Raw genomic sequence first — 12,905 nt, 5'->3', positions numbered from 1 at the left:
TTTTGTTGCCAATGCTTTTGGTGTTTTGGTCATGAAGTCCTTGCCTACACCTATGTCCTGAATGGTTTTGCCTAGATTTTCTTCTAGGGTTTTTATGGTGTTAGGTCTTATGTTTAAGTCTTTAATCCATCTGGAGTTAATTTTAGTGTAAGTTGTCAGGAAAGGGTCCATTTCTGCTTTCTGCACATGGGCAGCCAGCTTTCCCAACACCATTTATTGAACAGGAATCCTTTCCCCATTGCTTGTTTTTGTCTGGTTCGTCAAAGATCAGATGGTTGTAGATATGTTGTGTTGCCTCTGAGACCTCTGTTCTGTTCCATTGGTCTATATCTCTGTTTTGGTATCAGTACCTTGCTGTTTTGATTACTGCAGCCTTGTGGTATAGTTTGAAGTCCGGTAGTGTGATGCCCCCCATTTGTTCTTTTTGCTTAGAATTGACTTGGCTATGCGGGCTCTCTTTTGGTTCCATATGAAGTCTAAGGTAATTTTTTCCAGTTCTGTGAAGAAGGTCATTGGTAGCTTGATGGGGATAGCATTGAATCTGTAAATTACTTTGGGCAGTATGGCCATTTTCACAATATTGATTCTTCCTAAGCATGAACATGGAATGTTTCTCCATCTGTTTGTGTCCTCTCTCATTTCGTTGAGCAGTGGCTTGTAGTTCTCCTTGAAGAGGTCCTTTACGTTCCTTGTTAGTTGTATTCCTAGGTATTTTATTCTCTTTGTGGTAATTGTGAATGGAAGTTTGTTCTTGATTTGGCTCTAAGTCTGTTATTGGTGTATAGGAATGCATGTGATTTTTGCACATTGAGTTTGTATCCTGAGACATTGCTGAAGTCGCTTATCAGTTTCAGGAGATTTTGGGCTGAGAAGATGGGGTCTTCTAGATATACAATCATGTTGTCTGCAAATAGAGACAATTTGACTTCCTCCTTTCCTATTTGGATACACTTTATTTCTTTTTCTTGCCTGATTGCTCTGGCTAGAACTTCCAATACTATATTGAATAGGAGTGATGAGAGATGGCATCCTTCTCGGGTGCCACATTTCAAGGGGAATGCTTCCAGTTTTTGCCCATTCAGTATGATATTGGCTGTTGGTTTGTTGTAAATAGCTTTTATTGTTTTGAGATACGTTCCGTCAATACCTAGCTTATTGAGGGTTTTTAGCATAAAGGGCTTTTGAATTTTATCAAAGGCCTTCTCTGCATCAATTGATATAATCATGTGGTTTTTGTCTTTGGTTCTGTTTATGTGGTGAATTACGTTTATAGACCTGCGTATGTTGAAGCAGCCTTACATCCCTGGGATGAAGCCTATGTGATCATGGTGGATAAGCTTTTTGATGTGCTGTTGCAATCAGCTTGTCAGTATTTTATTGAAGATTATTGCATCTATGTTCATCATGAATATTGGCCTGAAGTTTTCTTTTCTTGTTGAGTCTCTGTCGGGTTTTGGAATCAGGATGATGTTGGTCTCATAAAATGATTTGGGAAGAGTTCCCTCTTTTTGTATTGTTTGGAGTAGTTTCAGAAGGAATGGTACCAGCTCCTCTTTGTATGTCTGGTAGAATTCGGCTGTGAACCCTTCTGGACCTGGGCTTTTTTTGGATGGTAAACTCTTAATTGCTGCCTCAACTTCAGACCTTGTTATGGGTCTGTTCAGGGCTTCAGCTTCTTCCTGGTTTAGGCTTGGCAGGAGGCAAGTGTCCAGGAATTTATCCATTTCTTCCAGGTTTACTAGTTTATGTGCATAGAGTTCTTTGTAATAATCTCTGATGATGGTTTGAATTTCTGTGGAATCTGTGGTGATATCCCCTTTATCGTTTTTTATTGCATCAATTTGGTTATTCTCTCTTTTCTTTTTTATTAATCTGGCTAGTGGTCTGTCTATTTTGTTGATCTTTTCAAAAAACCAGCTCCTGGATTTATTGATTTTTTGAAGGGTTTTTTGTGTCTCTATCTCCTTCAGTTCTGCTCTGATCTTAGCTATTTCTTGTCTTCTGCTAGACTTTATGCTTTTTTGATCTTGCTCCTCTAGCTCTTTTAGTTTTGATGATAGGGTGTCGATTTTTGATCTCTCCTTGCTTCTCATGTGGGCACTTATTGCTATATATTTTCCTCTAGAGACTGCTTGAAATGTGTCCCAGAGATTCTGGTATGTTGTGTCTTCATTCTTGTTGGTTTCGAAGAACATCTTTATTTCTGTCTTCATTTCATTGTTTATCCAGCCAACATTCAAGAGCAAGTTATTGAGTTTCCATGAAGCTGTGCGGTTCTGGGTTAGTTTTTGAATTCTGAGTTCTAACTTGATTGCACTGTGGTCTGAGAGACTGTTTGTTATGATTTCCATTCTTTTGCCTTTGCTGAGGAGTGATTTACTCCCAATTATGTGGTCAATTTTAGAGTAGATGTGATGTGGTGCTGAGAAGAATGTATATTCTGTGGATTTGGGGTGGAGAGTTCTGTAAATGCCTATTAGGTTTGCTTGGTCCAGGTCTGAGTTCAAGTCCTGGATATCCTTGTTAATTTTCTGTCTGGTTGATCTGCCTAATATTGACAATGGGGTGTTAAAGTCTCCCACTATAATTGTGTGGGAGTCTAAATCTCTTTGTAAGTCATTAAGAACTTGCTTTATGTATCTGGGTGCTCCTGTATTGGGTGCGTATATTTAGGATCATTAGCTCTTCTTGTTGCATTGACCCTTTCACCATTATGTAATGTCCTTCTTTGTCTCTTTTGATCTTTGTTGCTTTAAAATCTAATGTATCAGAGATGAGAATTGCAACTCCTGTTTTTTTTTTTGCTCTCCATTTGCTTGGTAGATCTTCCTCTATCCCTTTATTTTGAGACTTTGTGTATCCTTGCATGTGAGATGGCTTTCCTGGATATAGCACACCGATGGGTTTTGGCTTTTTATCCAATTTGCCCGTCTGTGTCTTTTGACTGGGGCATTTAGTCCATTTACATTTAGAGTTAATATTGTTATGTGCAAATTAGATACTGCCATTTTGGTGCTAGCTGGGTGTTTTGCCCGTTAGTTGATGCAGATTCTTCATTGTGTTGATTCTCCTTACCATTTGGCATGTTTTTGGAGTGGCTAGTACTGGTTGTTCCTTTATATGTGTAGAGCCTCTTTCAGGAGCTCTTGTAAAGCTGGCCTGGTGGTCACGAAATCTCTGAGTACTTGCGTTTTCACAAAGGATTTTATTTTTCCTTCACTTATGAAGCTTAGTTTGGCTGGATAGGAGATTCTGAGTTGAAAGTTCTTTTCTTTAAGGATCTTGAATATTGGCCCCCACTCTCTTCTGACTTGTAGGGTTTCTGCTGAGAGATCTGCTGTGAGTCTGATGGGCTTCCCTTTGTGGGTAACCCGACCTTTCTCTCTGGCTGCCCTTAGTATTTTCTCCTTCATTTCAACCCTGGTGAATCTGACGATTATGTGCCTTGGGGTTGCTCTTCTTGAGGAATATCTTTGTGGTGTTCTCTGTATTTCCTGGACTTGAATGTTTGCCTGCCTTGCTAGGTTGGGGAAGTTTTCCTGGATAATATCCTGAAGAGTATTTTCCAGCTTGGATTCATTCTCTTCGTCGCGTTCAGGTACGCCTATCAAACGTAGATTAGGTCTTTTCACATAGTCCCACATTTCTTGGAGACCTTGTTCATTCCTTTTTACCCTTTTTTCTCCAGTCTTGCCTTCCTGTTTTATTTCATTGAGTTGATCTTCGACTTCTGATATCCTTTCTTCTGCTTGGTCAATTCAGCTGTTGATACTTGTGCATGCTTCACGAAGTTCTCATATTGCGTTTTTCAGCTCCATCAATTCACTTATATTCCTTTCTATTTTTTCCATTCTCGGTAGCATTTCATCAAATCTTTTTTCAAGTTTCTCAGTTTCTTTGCATTGGGTTAGAACATGTTCTTTAATTTCACAGAAGTTTCTTACTATCCACCTTCTGAAGTCTGATTCTGTCATTTCATCACACCCGTTCTCCCTCCAACCTTGTTCCCTTGCTGGTGAGGAGTTGTGAACTCTTGTAGGAGGAGAGGTGTTCTGGTTTCGGGTGTTTTCATACTTTTTGCACTGGTTTCTTCCCATCTTTATGGATTTATCCACCTGTCGACTTTGTAGTTGTTGGGTTTCAGATTGGGTCTCTGAGTGGACGTTCTGTTTGTTGATGATGGGGTTATTTCTGTTTCTTGGTTTTCCTTCTGACAGCCTGGCCCCTCTACTGTAGGTCTGCTGAAGTCCACTCCAGGCCCTGCTTGCTTGCGGCTCACCTGCAGCAGCTGCTGAACAGTAAGTGTTGTTACCAGTTTTCTTCTTCTGCTATCTTTTTCCCAGAAGGATACCCGCCAAGTGTCAATCTGATCTCTCCTTTATGAGGTGGCTCTTTGCATATATAGGGGTGAGGGAGCTGCTTGAGGAGACAGTCTCTTCTTTATGTAGCTCAAATGCTGAGCTGTGAGCTCCGTTGTTCATTTGAAGCTGCTGAGCAGGTACATTTAGGTCTGCTGCAGCAGAACTCATAAACTGCATTTTGTTCCCAGGTGCTCTGTCCCAGGGATTTAGGGCTTTATGAGTTTCGGTTATGCTGCTGCCTTCTCTTTTTTTTTTTTTCCTTCAGAGCTGCCCTGCCCAGGAAGGAGGCAGCCTGGTCACTGTCTGCCTGTAGAGGCTTTGCTGAGCTGCTGTGGACTCCGCCCAGCTGCCAAGTGAACTTCTCTGCAGCCCTGTTTATATGGGTGTAGTTAGAACTGCCTTGGCAAGGGTGGCCCACCTCTGTTAGGGCACAGTATCTCTGTAGTGGCGGGTTGCCTTGGCAACGGCAGTCTGCTTCAGCAATGGCAGGTTGCCTTGGCAACGGCGGGCTGCCTCAGCATTGGCTGACTACTTCTGTAGTGGTGGACTGCCTCAGCAATGGCGGGTTGCCTTGGCAACGGTGTGCTGCCTCAGCATTGACTGACTACCTCTGTAGTGGTGGGCTGCCTCAGTAATGGTGGACGCCCCTCCCCCACAGAGCTGGATTGTCCCGGGTTCAGCTGCACTTGCTGTGAAACTCTCAATCTAGAGAGTTTCTGATTGCTGTTCTTTTGTGGGAGTGGGACCAGCCGAGCCTGATCGCCTGGCTCCCTGCCTCAAGCCTTTTTTTTTTTTTTAAGTTGGCTTTCTAGTCGCCTGTTGAATAGCGCCGGGGTCTGTTTTTTTTCCCCTGCGGCGACTCACTGCGCTGGCTTAAAGAGTGGCACTGAGATTTGTGGTGCTTTTTTTGCCCTGGAATCTACTGTCCTGGCTCCCTGCTGAGTTCCCTTTTAAAACAGACGAATGGGCTACTTCCCATGGCTCCAATTGCCAGCCAAAAGGGCACCCGGACCGGTGTATTTTGTATGGAGAACCGCTGCTCCGGGGCGCTGGCAAAGCAGACCTGCGGGGCAAAGCAGCGGCATCAGCTGGCACAGCCGCGCTGGCCGAAACAGCTGCGCTGGCGACCTGTGGAGCTCCTCCGCCTGGGAATTTCCTAGTCTGTGGGCAATAAAAATGCGGTGTCCACTCACCCTCTGTGCTTTCACTGGGAGCTGCAATCCTGAGGTTTTCCTAAACGGCCATCTTGGATCAATACCCCTGATATTTCCTTTTTGTTTTTCTGTCTGGGCAAGCTGTCAAATGCTAAGAGCGGGGTGTTGAAGTATCCAGCTATTGCTGTATTGGAATATATCTCTCTATTTAGCTCTAGTATTATTTCTTTTATTTATCTGGGTTCTCCAGTGTTGGGTGCATATATATTTGCAATTATTATATCTTCTTGCTTAATTGAATCCTTTATCTTATACAGTGACAGTATTTGTCTCTTCATAAAGTTTTTGTCTTGAAATCTCTTTTGCCTGATATAACAACTTCTCTTTTTTTTGGGTTCTATTGGCATAGAATATCTTTTTCCATCCCTTTATTTTTAGTGTATGTGTGTCTTTATAGGTGAAGTGTGTTTCTTGTAGGCAACAGATCAATGGGTCTTGTTTCTTCATTCATTCAGCCAGTCTATGTCTTTTGATTGAAGAATCTAGTCTATTTACATTCAGTGTTATTGAGAAGTAAGGACTTGCTCCTTCCATTTTGTTATTTGCTTTTTGGTTGTTTTGTGGTCTTCTCTTCTTTCTTATTTTTTTCTTGTTTCTCTATTGTGAAGGTAATACTTTTCTAGATATATCACTTAGCTTTTAGTTTTTAATTTTTTGTGTATCCATTTGTGTGTTTTTCAGTTTGAGGTTATCATGAGGCTTGCAAATACTATCTTATAATCCATTATTTTAACCTGATAACAATGTAACTCTATTTGCATGAACAAACAAGAAGAAAGAAAACTAATAAAAACTCTATGGTTTACCTTCATCCCCGTTTTAAAACTTTGTGTTGTTTCTCTTTATATCTTATCGTATTGATAATTTCTTAAAAAGTTGTTGTAGGTATTATTTTTAATTGGTTCACCATTTAGTTTTCCTACTTAGGATAAGAGTAGTTTACACACCGCAGTTACAGTGTTATGATATTCTGTGTTTTTCTATGTACTTAATATTACCAGTGAGTTTCATACCTTCAGGTGATTAATTATTACTCGTTAGTATTCTTTTCTTTCTAATTGAAGTACTACCTCTAACATTCCTTGAAAGACAGCTCTGATATTGATGAAATCCCTGAGCCTTTTTTTGTCTGGGAAAGTCTTTATTTTTCCTTCATATTTGCAGGATATCTTTCAGTGGATATACTATTCTAGGGCAAATGTTTTTTTTTTCCTTCATCACTTTAAATATGTCACACCATGCTCTTGCTGCCTGTAAGGGTTATCCTAAAAGTCTGATGCCAGATGTATTGAAACTTCATTTTATGTTATTTCTTCTTTTTTTTTCTTGTTGCTTTTATAATCTTTGTTCTGTCCCTGACTTTGGGAGCTTGATTATTAAATAGCTATATGTAGTCTTCTTAGGGTTAAATCTAGTTGGTGTTTTAGAAACTTCTTGTATTTGCATATGGACACCTTCCTCCTAATTTGGGAAATTTTTGGTTACTATATCTTTGAATAAGTTTTCTACCCTTATTTCTGTCTGTATCTCCTTTTTAAGGCTAATAACTTTTAGATTTGCCCTTCTAAGGCCATTTTCTAGATCCTATAGATGTGGTTCATTGTTTTTTATTCTTTTTTCTCTTGTTTCCTCTGACTGTGTATTTTCAAATAGGCAATTTTCAAGCTCACTAATTCTTCTGCTTAATTAATTTTCCTTTTAGGGTTCTGATGCATGCTTCAGTATGGCAATTGGATTTTTTCAGCTCCAGAATTTATGCTACATTAAAAAATTATATAAATCTGTTTGCTAAACTTATTCCATAGAATTCTGAATTCCTTCTTTGTGTTTTCTTGAATTTTTTGAGTTTCTTCAACATAGTTATTTTGAATTCTGTTTCTGAAAGTTCACATATCTCTGTTTCTCCAGGCTTGGTCTCTGGTGCCTTATTTAGTTTATTTAGTGAGGTCATGTTTTCCTGCATGGCACTGATGCTAGTAGATGTCCTTTGGTGTGTGAGCATTGAAGAGATAGGTATTTATTGTAGTCTTTACTATCTGGGGTAGTTTTTATCTATCTTTCTTGGGAATGCTTTCCATATATTTTAAAGCACTTTCTTGTTTTTTGAAAGGGTATTGTGATCTAAGCTGTATCTTTTCCAGCACCTACTCCCGACCCCCACCAAGTTCAGTAATGCTGTGATTCTTGCAGACTTGTAGAGGTTCCACCTTGATAGCTCTGGACAAAATTTGGAAGAACTTTCTGAACTACTAGACAGTGACTCTTGCTCTTTTCCCTTACTTTCTCCCAAAACAATGGAGTCTCTGTTCTGAGCTACCTAAAGCTGGAGGCTGAGTGACACAGCATCCCTGTAGCCACCACCACTTGTACTTCACAGGGTCAGACATGAAGTCGACACAGCCCTAGGTCTTGCCTAAGATCTGCTGTAACCACTTCCTGGCTACTGCCTATGTTTGCTCAAGGCCCAGGGACTCTACAATCAGCATGTGGCAAAGCCGGTTAAACCTGTCTCCTTTCCTTTAGGATAGTGGGTTCTCCTAGGCCTAAGGTGCGTCCAGAGATACTGGCTAAGAGTCAAGGACTAGAATAAAAAACCCTAGGCGTCTAACTGTTTCTCTACTGTACTGTGGCTCAGTAGGCACTCAAACCACTAGATGCAGTCTTTTCCACTCTCCTTTTCTTTCCAAAAACAGAGGAGACTCACCCCATAGCTACTGTCACCAAGTACTCAAGGTTTGCTGTCAGATTACTGCTGATATTCCCTGAAGGCCCAAGGGCTCTTATGTTAGCTTGTGGTGAATTCTGCCTGGCCTGAAACTCACACTTCAGAGCAGTGGTTCAGAAATGCCATCCAAAGTCAAGTCTTGGAATCAGGGATCCCAAGAGCCTACTTGTACTCTACACCTTGTGGTCATGCTGGTGCTTAAGGTGCAAGACAAAGTCCCCTTTACTCTTACTTCTGTTTTTCTCAAGCAGAAGGAGTTGTGCCACATTGCCACGACAGCTGGTTATGTGCTGGTTCTCGTCTGAAGCTAGCAAGTCTCAGAAACTCAATCAAGTCCCTCAATGCAGTACCTGGGTATTGCTGTTGGTAATTCAGACTGCAAGGGCTCTTCAGTTAGCAGGTGGTAAGTGCTGACCGAACTTTCTTTCTTTCAAGGTGGCAGATTCCCTTCTGGGGTCCTTTCTTTCAAGGTGGCAGGTTCCCTTCTGGCCCATGATATATCTAGAAATGCCTGGAAGCTAGGGCCTGGAACAGGGGTCTCACAACTCTACTGGTGCCCTGTCCTCCTGTGGCTGAACTGGTATCCAAGATGTAAGACACAGTCCTCCCAACTCTTCCCTCTCTTCTCCTCAAGCAGAAGGAAGGGGTCTCTTTTGGAGCCCCAAGCTGTGCAGCTGAGCTTTGAAGAGGGGCAATGCCAGCATTCCCTTGGCTGCCCTAGTTGGTGTTGTGGTATGTCCTGTCCCCATGCTCCCAGTTCACTGTCTCTGGTCCTAGGTCAGCACTAGACTCACCTAAAAGCTGTAGTTCTTATTGCATAGACTGACATTCAAATTTACTAGCAGACAGAGTGCTGTAGACCTGGATGGTGAGGTTTGAAGCCACTAAAGTTCAATCTACTGGGATCAGCAATTTTCCTCTGGCTAGGACTAGTTTAAATGCTCCCTCCATGTGCAGGTGTCAGGTAAGTTTGGTTTGGTTTTCTTTTCTGCTCTTACATGATAGCACTGAGTTCAGTTCTGCACAATTCTTGTGTTCTCCTTCCCCCTGTGCCCAGAGTAATATCCACACCTTGCATTGGGTTGGGGAGGGTGGCATTGGTGATTCAAGAGTTTTTTTCTGTCCCTTCGGTGCCTCTTTCAGTGACATGAAATTCAAACAAGATAGTATGTGTGCTCACTGATTTTTGGTTCTTATGAAGGCGCTTTTATTTTCTGCGTAGATAGTTGTTAACTTGGTTTTCTTGTGGTGATGGGAGAGACCATTGGTGGAGACTTACATCCACCATCTTGCTCTGCTTTCCTCCTAAATAATTATTTTTAATGATTAAATGTAGTACTTATGTATAATATATAAAGTTATAGACCCTTTCTTTTTTCTTTTTCTTCTTTTAATTATACTTTAAGTTCTGGGGTACATGTGCAGGTCATGCAGGGTTTTTACATAGGTATACACATACCATAGTGTTTGCTGCATCCATCCCCTGTCACCTATATTAGGTATTTCTCCTAAGGTTATCCCTCCATAGTCCCCCCACCCCTGCTATCTCCCCCACCCCTCAACAGGCCCCAGTGTGTGATGTTTCCCTCCCTGTGCCCATGTGTTCTCATTGTTCAACACACACTTATGAGTGAGAACATGTGGTGTCTAGTTTTCTGTTCTTGTGACAGATTGCTGAGAATGATGGTTTCTAGCTTCATCCATGTCATTTTTTATGACTGCATAGTATTCCATGGTGTATATGTGCCACATTTTCTTTATCCAGTGTGTCATTGATGGACATTTCAGTTGGTTCCACATCTTTGCTATTGTAAACAGTGCTGCAATAAACATAAGTTTGCATGTGTCTTTATAATAGAATGATTTACAATCCTTTGGGTATATACCCAGTAATAGGATTGCTGGGCCAAATTGTATTTCTATTTCTAGATCCTTGAGAAATCGCCCCACTCTCTTCCACAATAGTTGAACTAAATTACACTCCCATCAACAGTATAAAAGTGTTCCTACTTCTCCACATTCTCTCCAGCATCTGTTGTCTCCAGATTTTTTAGTGATTGCCATTCTAACTGGCATGAGATGGTATCTCAATGTGGTTTTGATTTGCATTTCTCTAATGACCAGTGATGATGATCATTTTTTCACATGCTTGTTGGCCGCATAAATATCTTCTTTGGAAAAGCTTCTGTTCATATCTTTTGCCCATTTTTTGTTGGGGTTGTTTTTTTTTTTTTTTTCTCATAAATTTGTTTTAGTTCTTTGTAGATTCTGGATATTAGCCCTTTGTCAGATGGGTAGCTTGCAAAAATCTTACCCATTCTATTGGCTGCCAGTTCACTGTAATGATAGTTTATTTTGCTGTGCAGAAGCTCTTAAGTTTAATTAGATCCCTTTTGTTTTGCTTTTGTTGCCAATGCTTTTGGTGTTTTAGTCATGAAGTCATTGCCTGTGCCTATGTCTTGAGTGGTATTGCCTAGGTTTTCTTCCAGGGCTTTTATGGTATTAGGTCTTAAGTTTAAATCTTTAATCCATCTGGAGTTAATTTTTATATAAGGTGTAAGGAACGGGTCCAGTTTCAGCTTTCTGTACATGGCTAGCCAGTTTACCCAACACCATTTATTAAACAGGGAATTCTTTTCCCATTGCTTGTTTTTGTCTGGTTTGTCAAAGATCAGATGGTTATAGATGTGTGGTGTTACTTCTGAAGGCCTCTGTTCTGGTTCCATTGGTCTATATCTCTGTTTTGGCAACAGTACCATGCTGTTTTGATTACAGTAGCCTTGTAATATAGTAGGAAGTCAGGTAGCATGATGCCTCCAGCTTTGTCCTTTTTGTGTAGGATTGTCTCAGCTATTAGGGCTCTTTTTTGCTTCTATATAAAGTTTAAGGTGGTTTTCATCAGGTTCTGTGAAGAAGGTCAATGGTTGATGGGAGAGCATTGAATGTATACATTTCTTTGGGCAGTATGACCATTTTCACAATACTAATTCTTCCTAACCATGAGCATGGAATGATTTTCCATCTGTTTTTGTCCTCTCTTATTTCTTTGAGCAGTGGTTTATGGTTCTCCTTGAAGATATCCCTCACATTGCTTTCTAGTTGTATTCCTAGGTATTTTATTCTTTTTGTAGCAATTGTGAATAGGAGTTTGCTCATGATTTGTCTCTCTATTTGTCTGTCATTGGTGAATAGGAATGCTTGTGATTTTTGCACATTGATTTTGTATCCTGAGACTTTGCTGAAATTTCTTATCTTCTTAAGGAGATTTTGGGCTGAGACAACCGGGCCTTTGAAATATACAATCATGTCATCTGCAAATAGAGAAAATTTGACTTTCTCTTTTCCCAGTTGAATACATTTTATTTCTTTTTCTTGCCTGATTATTCTGGCTAGAACTTCCAATACTATGTTGAATAGGAGTGGTGGGAGAGGGCACCCTTGTCTAGTGACCAATTTCAAAGGGAATGCTTCTGTTTTTTGCCCATTCAGTATGATATTAACTCTGTGTTTGTCATAAATAACTTTTATTATTTTGAGATACATTCCATTGATACCTAGTTTATTGAGAGTTTTTAGCATGAAGGGCTGTTGAATTTTTTCAGAGGTTTTCCCTGTATCTATCAAGATAATCATGTGTTTTTTGTCTTTGGTTCTGTTTATGTGGTGGATTAGGTTTATAGACTTGCATATGTTTAACCAGCCATGCATCCCGGAGATGAGGCCTACTTGATTGTGATGAATAAGCTTTTTGATGTGCTGTTGCATTTGATTTGCCAGTATTTTATTGAAGATTTTTGCATCAATGTTCATCATGGATATTGGCCTGAATTTTCTTTTTTAGTTGTGTCTCTGCCAGGTTTTGGTATCAAGGTAATGTTGGTCTCATAAAATGAGTTAGGGTGGATTCCCTCTTTTTGTATTGTTTGAAATAGTTTCAGAAGGAATGGTACCAGCTCCTCTTTGTACGTCTGGTAGGATTTGGCTGTGAATCTGTCTGGACCTTGGCTTTTTTGGTTGGTAGGCTATTAATTGCTGCCTCAACTTCAGACCTTGTTATTATTCAATTCAGGAATTCAAATTCTTCCTGGTTTAGTCTTGGGAGGGTGTATGTGTCCAGGAATTTATCCATTTCTTCTAGATTTACTGGTTTATGTGTATAGAGGTGTTTGTTGTAATCTCTGATGGTAGTTTTTTTTTTTTTTTTTTTTTTTTTTCCTGTGGGATCAGTGGCGATATCCCCTTCATCATTTTTTATTGCATCTATTAGATTCTTCTCTCTTTTCTTTTTTATTAATCTGGGTAGCAGTCTATCTATTTTGTTGATCTTTTCAGTAAGCCAGCTCCTGGATTTATTGATTTTTTGAAGGGATTTTTGTGTCTCTCTCTCCTTCAGTTCTGCTCTGATCTTTGTTATTTCTTGTCTTCTGATAGCTTTTGAATTTGTTTCTTCTTGCTTCTCTAGTTCTTTTAATTGTGACCATAGGGTGTCAATTTAAACCTTTCCTCACTTCTCATTTGGACATTTAGTGCTATATATTTCCCTTTAGACAATACTTTAAATGTGTCCCAGAGATTCTGTTACATTGTGTCTTCATTCCCATTGGT

Source organism: Sapajus apella, unplaced genomic scaffold (assembly GCF_009761245.1).
Source record: "Sapajus apella isolate SASKATOON/1434 unplaced genomic scaffold, GSC_monkey_1.0 scaffold134, whole genome shotgun sequence".
In the NCBI taxonomy this organism is placed as follows: Eukaryota; Metazoa; Chordata; class Mammalia; order Primates; family Cebidae; genus Sapajus; species Sapajus apella.
The sequence above is the reverse complement of the archived record's forward strand: the minus strand, read 5'-3'. Positions refer to the sequence as shown.